Source organism: Gymnoscopelus microlampas, assembly GCF_963454915.1.
Source record: "Gymnoscopelus microlampas genome assembly, chromosome: 5".
Taxonomy (NCBI): domain Eukaryota; kingdom Metazoa; phylum Chordata; class Actinopteri; order Myctophiformes; family Myctophidae; genus Gymnoscopelus; species Gymnoscopelus microlampas.
The window spans coordinates 28,508,626-28,517,479 of record NC_139942.1 but is presented as its reverse complement, the minus strand read 5'-3'; positions in this window follow the sequence as shown (position 1 = coordinate 28,517,479).

Sequence of the window (8,854 nt, the reverse complement as noted above, 5' to 3'; positions counted from 1 at the left end):
CAAACTATGACAGATGCTGCAGGCTACATAGTATTTTGTAACCATGACCACTAGATGATGCTAAATGCTTGGAAACAAGTACAGAAAACTTGACTTTGTGTAGAATTGGTTTAACAAGGACAAGTACCCATAGAAAGTTCAAATACAAGTATAAAAACATTGATAAATTGACAAACTGAAATATTAAATATAATCTAATAACATTGTGGACCAATCTATAGCTTAATGACTGGTGGGTTTGATCTGAAGAAGACAACTTTCAAGCTCCCTATAGCTACCCTGATGTGATCGCTCAGGGACCAGGGTTTCCCCTCAAAATTAACATTTGGACAACTAACAACTTTGGAATGAATGCGTGCATCCCAAGGCATGCTGGGATTTTTTCCTCAGGCAATTAACAGCCCAGAAAGATACTGCTCCCTCTTCAGCAGTTCTAATGTACCCATGTAACCCATTAACCTAACAAAAAAATTCGGGATGCTGGGCCTGAGACAGATGCCTCCATTGCTTCCCCAGGGCCTCGAGGCCCTGATGTCCCCTTGCCAGGGTGTAGAGGGTTTCTCCGTCTCTACTTATGTTATGTTCTTCTCAACTGGGTCAAACCCCGATGCAGAGTCCTCCCCCGCGTATGAGTGCTCACAAGCCCATTTCTGGCACTGTTGTCAGGGGGTCATTCAGAAGTCATTCAGCAGGCGTTGGCCTTGCCAACGTTCAATTTGGCAGGTCTTGCACTTCCAAAATGTTCTAGCTAGCCAAATACCTCCTTTAATTGCCAAACATTGTGTGTGATTTGTCAGACACTTGTGTGATTATGTACTTGGGATTTATATTTTATTTTATTCATGCATTCTGTCAGCAACATACTATGAACAGTTTTGAAAAAAGATTGGCTGAGGGCGTTAGTAGCAGGTAAAAACTTCTTTAACCCCTCTCTGAGCTAATACAAACACAAGCAGATAGCAATTAATTAATGGAGAGAGATTTGTCCACTGTGTCTGTCACCAGAAATCCTGATATAGCACTCTGGTGTATCAGTGCCCGGTCAAGCTGCTGACATGACTGAGCATGCAGGCTGTGCCCGATGTGAAATGCTAACCTGATTTGGTCACAGCAATGTTTATGTAAAGGTAGGCCATATATACTGTGTGTGTGTGTGTGTGTGTGTGTGTGTGTGTGTGTGTGTGTGTGTGTGTGTGTGTGTGTGTGTGTGTGTGTGTGTGTGTGTGTGTGTGTGTGTGTGTGTGTGTGTGTGTGTGTGTGGTGGTGTGTGTGTGTGTGTGTGTGTGTGTGTGTCTGTGTGTGTGTGTGTGTCTCTCTCCATAGAGCAGCGCGCGTGCTGCTCTATGGTGAGCTTGGGCCTGGACAGTAACACATCAATCATAGAATAAAAAATATGCTTTTTTTGTTAGTTTATTTGTGTGTTCCTACCTAAGCTTAACGTTCCACTAGCCTTAGCACAGCCAAGGCCAAAGCTCACCACTGTGTATCAACTGAGACCCCTGTTTTGACCTCCAAAGGCTCTGGGGGATTAAACATGCAATTAATGTTGTTACAGAGGCGTTTCTACACAACAAGAAGTCACTTAGGTCAGAGCTTTCACTTTTTGTAATGAAATAACATGAGGTCTGTCAGCTAGAATGGTTCCTTATACTAGGGGGAAAAATGCAATTCGAACCAGTAAGCATAACATACTTAGTAATTTATTATTATGTAGATCAGCTATTTTCGGTGCTCAACAACGTGCGCAACTAAGGCTTAAGGTTCAAGTACAATGATGGTTGAGGCCTGCCAAACACAGTGGACAGATGTACTGCAGTGAAGGTGACCATGCAGCGCCGGCAGCGTCAGAAGACAGATGATGTTGACGTCAACAGGCTCTTATTCAGGACGGGGGGTTCTGTTGACCTTGTGACACACCGTCTGGTGTTGATACCCCTAGTGTATTAGGCTAATTAGACACGTCCAAGTCGGGGAGGGTACACACAGCAAAATCACGACTGTTAATTCAACTCAGAACGTGTAAAATGGACCAATAAGTGTACTCCATGACTGAGTACAGGTCTTGTAGCATTTATGTTTATTGTTACTGATGTACCATTAACACTTAAGTCCTATACACTTCGTCATACGATGAATAGTGAAAATAGCCGATCCACAAGCTCACAACACGTCAAGTTGAAAGTGGTTGTTGCTCTGAATGAAATGGTGCATTTATTTAGCACCTTTATCCAAAGTGCTTTAAAATGTGCATTACACTCACACACACACATTCACAGCAGAGGAAACCATGCAAGGCACTAACCTGCTCATCGGGAGCAGTTAGGGGTTAAGTGTCTTCAACACTAACCCAGGGGGAGCCGGAGAGTGAATCGGGACCTTCGGATTCCCGAGCGGCTACTCTACCTCCTGTGCCACTGCCCCCCCCCCCCCCCCCCCCCCCACACACACACACACACACACACACACACACACACACACACACACACACACACACACACACACACACACACACACACACAAGAAATGTGTGTGAAGCTGGTGTCAAAAGCAATGTTGTGTTCAACAACATGAGTGCTGGCCTGTCATCAGCAGTTCCCTGCAGGCACATGGCTGCATAACAAATGCCAGAAACAATCAGATTGGACATATGGGGAAAGAAGAAAAAGGAGGTAATGGAAGGAGACAAAGGGATAGGTGAGAAAGGGAATTAAAGGATGAAACCAATTTCACAACAAAAACGAAAAGTATGTTGAACCGTATGTCACAGAGAGGCTTTTTCCCACCACAGCTTCCTTGGGTCGTGAGTCGTGACTGCAGCAACCCATGACCCACCGCCCTGGGTAGGCCACCTGGCCTGGCAGAGATATACGCTTAGTGGAGCTCACCTTTATAGTTAATTTTGTTGTTAGTCATTTAAGAGAAAGATTATCTTACTTATCATCTTACCCATTTAATGTCTTCAGATAGATGTTTCTGTGCTGTTGACAGCAGGTAGTACACATTAACTAAATTGCACTCTGAGTTCAAATCTTGTTTCTCAGACAAATCTGCTAAACTTGACCTGGTAGATCGTTTTATACCTCAACGTCACAGCACCCACTCCTTCCTGATTGATTGATTGAATACTTTATTAACAGTTTGCAAATAGTGCAGTGGTTATACAATGATGCTAAAACTATAACACAAAAAGCCCCCCAAGGGCTTGTTTCCATTGTGGTCCTGTTTCCATTGTGGTCCTTTAAGATTGCAGTAAGAATTTATAGATTTCAAAATTTGTCCTAAGATTGTGGTTTGAAGATTAAGTTAATAGAAACTGCACCATCATTTTGATACTGTATTATTATGGTACCTAGTTGTGTGACTAACCATTTGACAAGTTGTTGATTTTAAATACAATATAGTGTCTTTGAGCCTGGCAAATAGAGGCCCCTTTTACACCAAAAGAACTTTGGTTCTAGAACTGTCTCCGTTCTAGATTCTTGGAACCTTGGTGCTTTCACGGAACCGGCCTCAAACCGGCTTGCGTTTTAAGCAGAACCATTGGGGCGGCATAGTTAGAGAGCCTGCCCGGAGAGCAGGAATCCCCAGTTGCACCAGGTTCGTTTCCAGGCCTGGCTTTAAAAGGTATACATTAGGTAATCTAATATCACACTGACTTGGTCCTCTGCATAGTAAGAGTAAGAATACATACAAAATAAATCAATAATTTCATGTAGAATTATCTTTATTGCAACTTTAGACACAGATACAGTAGGAAAGAGTGAAACAAAGGGATTGTAAAAAATACTGCACAGCACACATGCACCTATCCCTATACAATCAGTGAACCACCACTACTCCTCACTTGAACATGGGGAGGTGAATGATTCGCCATGTTGCTTTACCTGTCCTGACTGGATGACTGGATGAAATCCTCTTCTGTTTGCTGTGTGTGGGTGTTGCTTGATAGTGTTGTTCAGCTAACGCCGTGCTCCACTGTGGCACAGTTGCCATGGTGAATTTCTACCCAGCCGATCAAGGCTCTTTCTGCAGTGTGTATATCTGTCAGTGTGTGTGTGTGTGTGTGTGTGTGTGTGTGTGTGTGTGTGTGTGTGTGTGTGTGTGTGTGTGTGTGTGTGTGTGTGTGTGTGTGTGTGTGTGTGTGTGTGTGTGTGTGTGTGTGTGTGTGTGTGTGTGTGTGCGTGTGTCATATACGTAGCTGACTGCAAGGCTGCCCTCTGGCACTTGCAATACAATGCAATACACAGACCCATGACACTACAACAGAGACCAGGTAGGTTTCCTCGAAGACGTGAGGAAGCACAACTGTCTTCCCTCCTCCACTTGTTTTCTCTCTTCCTCTCTCTCTCTCTCTCTCTCTCTCTCTCTCTCTCTCTCTCTCTCTCTCACAAAAGCCAGCCAAGCTTTTACCTCCATTGTTGCCATGGCAACTTGACTGAGATTGCAAACTTGCAGCGCCCTTCAGATACACACACGCGCATACACACACACGCGCACACTGCTGGTAGTGACAGTTAAATAGGACACCACACTGTGACTGTGTGTGGTTCCTATACTTGTGTGTACACGCACATCACATGTACAGCATGTGTGTGTATTTCAGGGTGAATGGAGGGATACTTCTTAATATGTACTGCTCAAAATTTAGAGGGGGAGAGAGGAAGAGAGGATGTATGGATGTATGGATGAGAAAAATAAACACTTTCAGGGGTGTCATCCATTTACCATCCCTTCCCGGCAGCTTTCAGCCTGCTCTGCCTGTCATCCAGTCGACAGTGTCATTCAAAATCCTCCCTCCTCATCACTGGTTCTTCATCGCCTCGGACGACGACGCCACCACCTCTCCTCTCCTCCCATTTATTCCCTTAATTCTCTGCATTCGGGCCATTGCCTCTCTGACCTACTTAAGACCTCCTGCTGATCAGAGCTCTCCCTTGACTCTTTCTCTCACCCTCCCAGACCGTTTCCATCTCTCGCCTTACCCTCCCCTCCTTATTTTGTCCACTCTGATCTTCCTTCCCTTCCCTTCCCTTCCTTACGGCCTTCCTTCCCCTTTTTAATATGCTTTCCCTCTGCTTCCCTGGCGAATAAGTCGTACGCTGAATAGGTTCCAGTTGAACACATCCCCATCCCTTTGTTTTTCCCTTTAAGTGAGTCCTCTGGTGCTGACATAGTAACTTTGAGTAACTTAAAGCCGCAGTGTGCAATATTTTTAGCAGTCATGAAGTGTCTGTATGAGGGTTTCACTGAGACATAACGCAACCGACATGCTGATATATGCATGTGTCGGCTATTTGTGTTTCCCCTCGTTTTGCTTCAGCTCCAACTACGCAGTACTAACCCTATTTACCTGTCATCCATTAGCTGTTCACAGACACACAGACGGACGGACAGGGGTGAAAACATAAGTCTTCGGCCCGGCCGTCCGGCATAGAAGAGACAATAATGTTTTAAATGATTTATTAGTGTGGTTAAACACATTATTGGTCTTGCTCCTACTGTATATAGTATAGTATAGTAGCCTATAGTATAGCATAGTATAGTATAGTATAGTATAGTATAGTATAGTATAGTATAGTATATAGTTTCCACAATGGTTTGCTGTGCTACTCCAGTTTCTATACCTTGCCAGTCATGCTGATAGTTCTGGGGATTGGGGATAATCCATTATTGGCGTTAGCTTCTTGTGGTTACCAAAGTACTGTCTACAGGTTCAACAAGATTTTAATAGCCCTCTTGAGTGCCATCCTCAGTGTGAGGACATTCAGCTTGAACACAATAAACTTGAGGTTTGGCCACAGCAATGGGTCCATTGCCTGCAAAGTCCCCATTTCAAACACATTACTGATGTGAGCGATATCTGCCCCTAAATGCATGATCAGTAAATAGAGCTCCAAACCTTCACTTTAGGATCATCAATTGAAAGAGTCTGCTTTTTATGAATTAAGAAAAACATCTGTATTTTCAGACTGTCGGCCTTACATTTTCAAAAGTTTACAATGGTATTTGAATTAGTTTCATGGATTCCAGGGTCATGGAACTTGAACACTTCATAAATCATGTCACACTTTAACCCAAGAATATTTCAAAACAAACAGTAGTTCTGAAGTTTTTTTAGATGACAGGATATAAAAATGTACTCATTGCAAAAAAAGAAGAAAATCTTTATAGAAGGGTTCAATATCATATCAATACATCAACTGTATTATCTTACAAATTAGAATATGAGTGTTTTACCCTTTCTTGTTGGAGATGGTTTATCTGATACGTTTGTGTTGTTAAGACGAGCAAAGAATATTTGTATTTGAAAGTCTTTCCACATGGCATAAGTCTTTTAGTCTGTGATATTGATTAGCATTGGCCACATAGCTAACAATCAAAATCATGAGTCATTGATTCACACACTGGTGAGTCTAAATATACAAATGTCTATGTACAGCAATATAAACAGGGTACTGTCATCAATCATTATAAACAGCTAATAGTGCCATGTCTTCCACTGATTATAAATCTGATAGAAAAACAACCCTAGTCAAAATGTACCTATGAGAATCCATAAGGAGAAACCGTGTGTGTGTGTGTGTGTGTGTGTGTGTGTGTGTGTGTGTGTGTGTGTGTGTGTGTGTGTGTGTGTGTGTGTGTGTGTGTGTGTGAGAGAGAGAGGGAGTGGTTGTTTGTCTTGCTTTCTGTATAATGTTGGAAAACTCCCAAAGGTCTCAAAAATAAAACAGATACAAAATCGAGTATTCCTAAAGGATTTTCTATGACATTTTTGACTGAAGGGCAAACTGACCACATGCACTGATATAAGCACAGATGGTTGCCATTGCAACTAGCGACACATTTGACAAGCAGATAGAAAACGTTCTTTTTCACGTACAGTCATCAAAATATATGTATATAGGCCTATCATATCAATAGAGTTTTGATGAAAGAAAAAAAAAAAGAAAAAAAAACATTAGATAGAAAATATGACATAATTAAATAGGTTATCTGTGGATCATTCACATTCATTCTATCGTAATATAAATGTTAACCAGAGTAACCTGGGTAACCCTACAAGCATACGAGCTCCAGTATGCCATCAACTGTGTAACAATAGGTAGTATGGAGGCTACTCTAGGTAGCCAATAGCAGAACAAATAACAGCCCTATACACCAACAGAAGTACACTTTCTATATGGAGGCTAGCCCAGATTAATTAGGTTATAAGTGTACCAACCTACTGGTCCAAATCTAAAAGATGTTCCAGTGTTCATATAAATAGCCACAGGTTGGGTGCCACTGGACACAATGCACACCGATTAACTGGTAGCTTTTAATCTGGCATTTTGTAGAAAACATTCAGTGAGATGAGTCTGTACAGTCCAAAAGATTGCATTAAAGATGTGAATGGGTGTGGCTTTCACACAATTACCTTTACTTAATCCGAGAATTCTATTGTTAAGCCTGCAAAGTTGTTCCACTTGAAAATCTAACAGCATCACTGCACGTAACCGGGTACAAGAAAATTATTACAGAATGCTATGGCCCTGCCATCTTAAAATATCTAAATATCATATACATCTGTCCATAATACCGACATGTAATTAATCAATATCAAAACATTTCCAGTAATATAAAGCCAAAGGCATATGTTGGGACAGTGAGCTAAAGGGTGCGCTCAAATTATGCCTTAAATCACTTTCAACCTGGCGTCCCTGCTTTGGGCATGGTGAACATTAAAAAGAAATACTTAGAAAATGATTGAAAATAGCAGATCTACAAGCTCATACTCCCCCCCACACACACACACACACACACTTCTGTTTCACCTTTGCAGTCATGCAATAAGTTAGTCAAAGCCTAACTAGCTTGCTGATTAGCAGAAATGGAAATTCAAAAATATATTTTACAATATATTTTTGTGAACAGAAATGACAAACAAATGACAGATTCCTGTGTACAACATTTGTGAGGCAGATGTGTTGTGTATATAGATATATATATATATATAATTTATATATATACTGTATACACACACACACACACACACACACACACACACACACACACACACACACACACACACACACACACACACACACACAGTAGTTCAGACTGCTTAATCTGAACCATAGTTAATGTGGAGCTACTGATCTCAAAGCATGTATGCAATGGTTTACATTCTCAGAGTTAAAATAACACTGATGATTGTACCATGTAGGCTTTCAAAAGACCACATTTAGGTCTCTGTTTCCAAATGTAGGCTTTAAAATGACCAGCTTTTGCTCACGATCCCAATACATGGGCCACATTGACAATATGTCTTCCACCTAAATTATATTGCACACAACATTTTACACCATATTGCACTGACATGTCTAACCAGACAAATCAATAGTATACAATAAATATATCAAAAACGTTTTTCTATGGGCCACTTCAGAACAACTGAAACCAACTGGATTACTTGATTTACTTCAATGCTTTAATAAGGTAAAAACAGACTCCAGCGCTCCAGTGTCTTCTTTGGGGTCAGTTGTTAAAAGTGGCCTATTTTGTGCCCTTTCTGAGAGCACTAACCTCCGTTTTGCGAGTGGCTCAATAAATACCTGTATATCAGTCCAGCTAACCCTACACTACACGTATATTTTGCCCAAAGAGTTGACCATATTTTGCAGATCTTTCATAAAAATGTATTTTCCTCATCCAGTCACCCAGTATTCCATTCCAAGTTAAAGTCATTTTTAACCAAAATATCTTTATACCAAAACATTCCTTTCTGCCTACAAAATGTACTTCTATTCCATGGGTATTATCTGTTCAAACTTCTCTGGAAATCTTTCATATATATATATATATATATCAACAC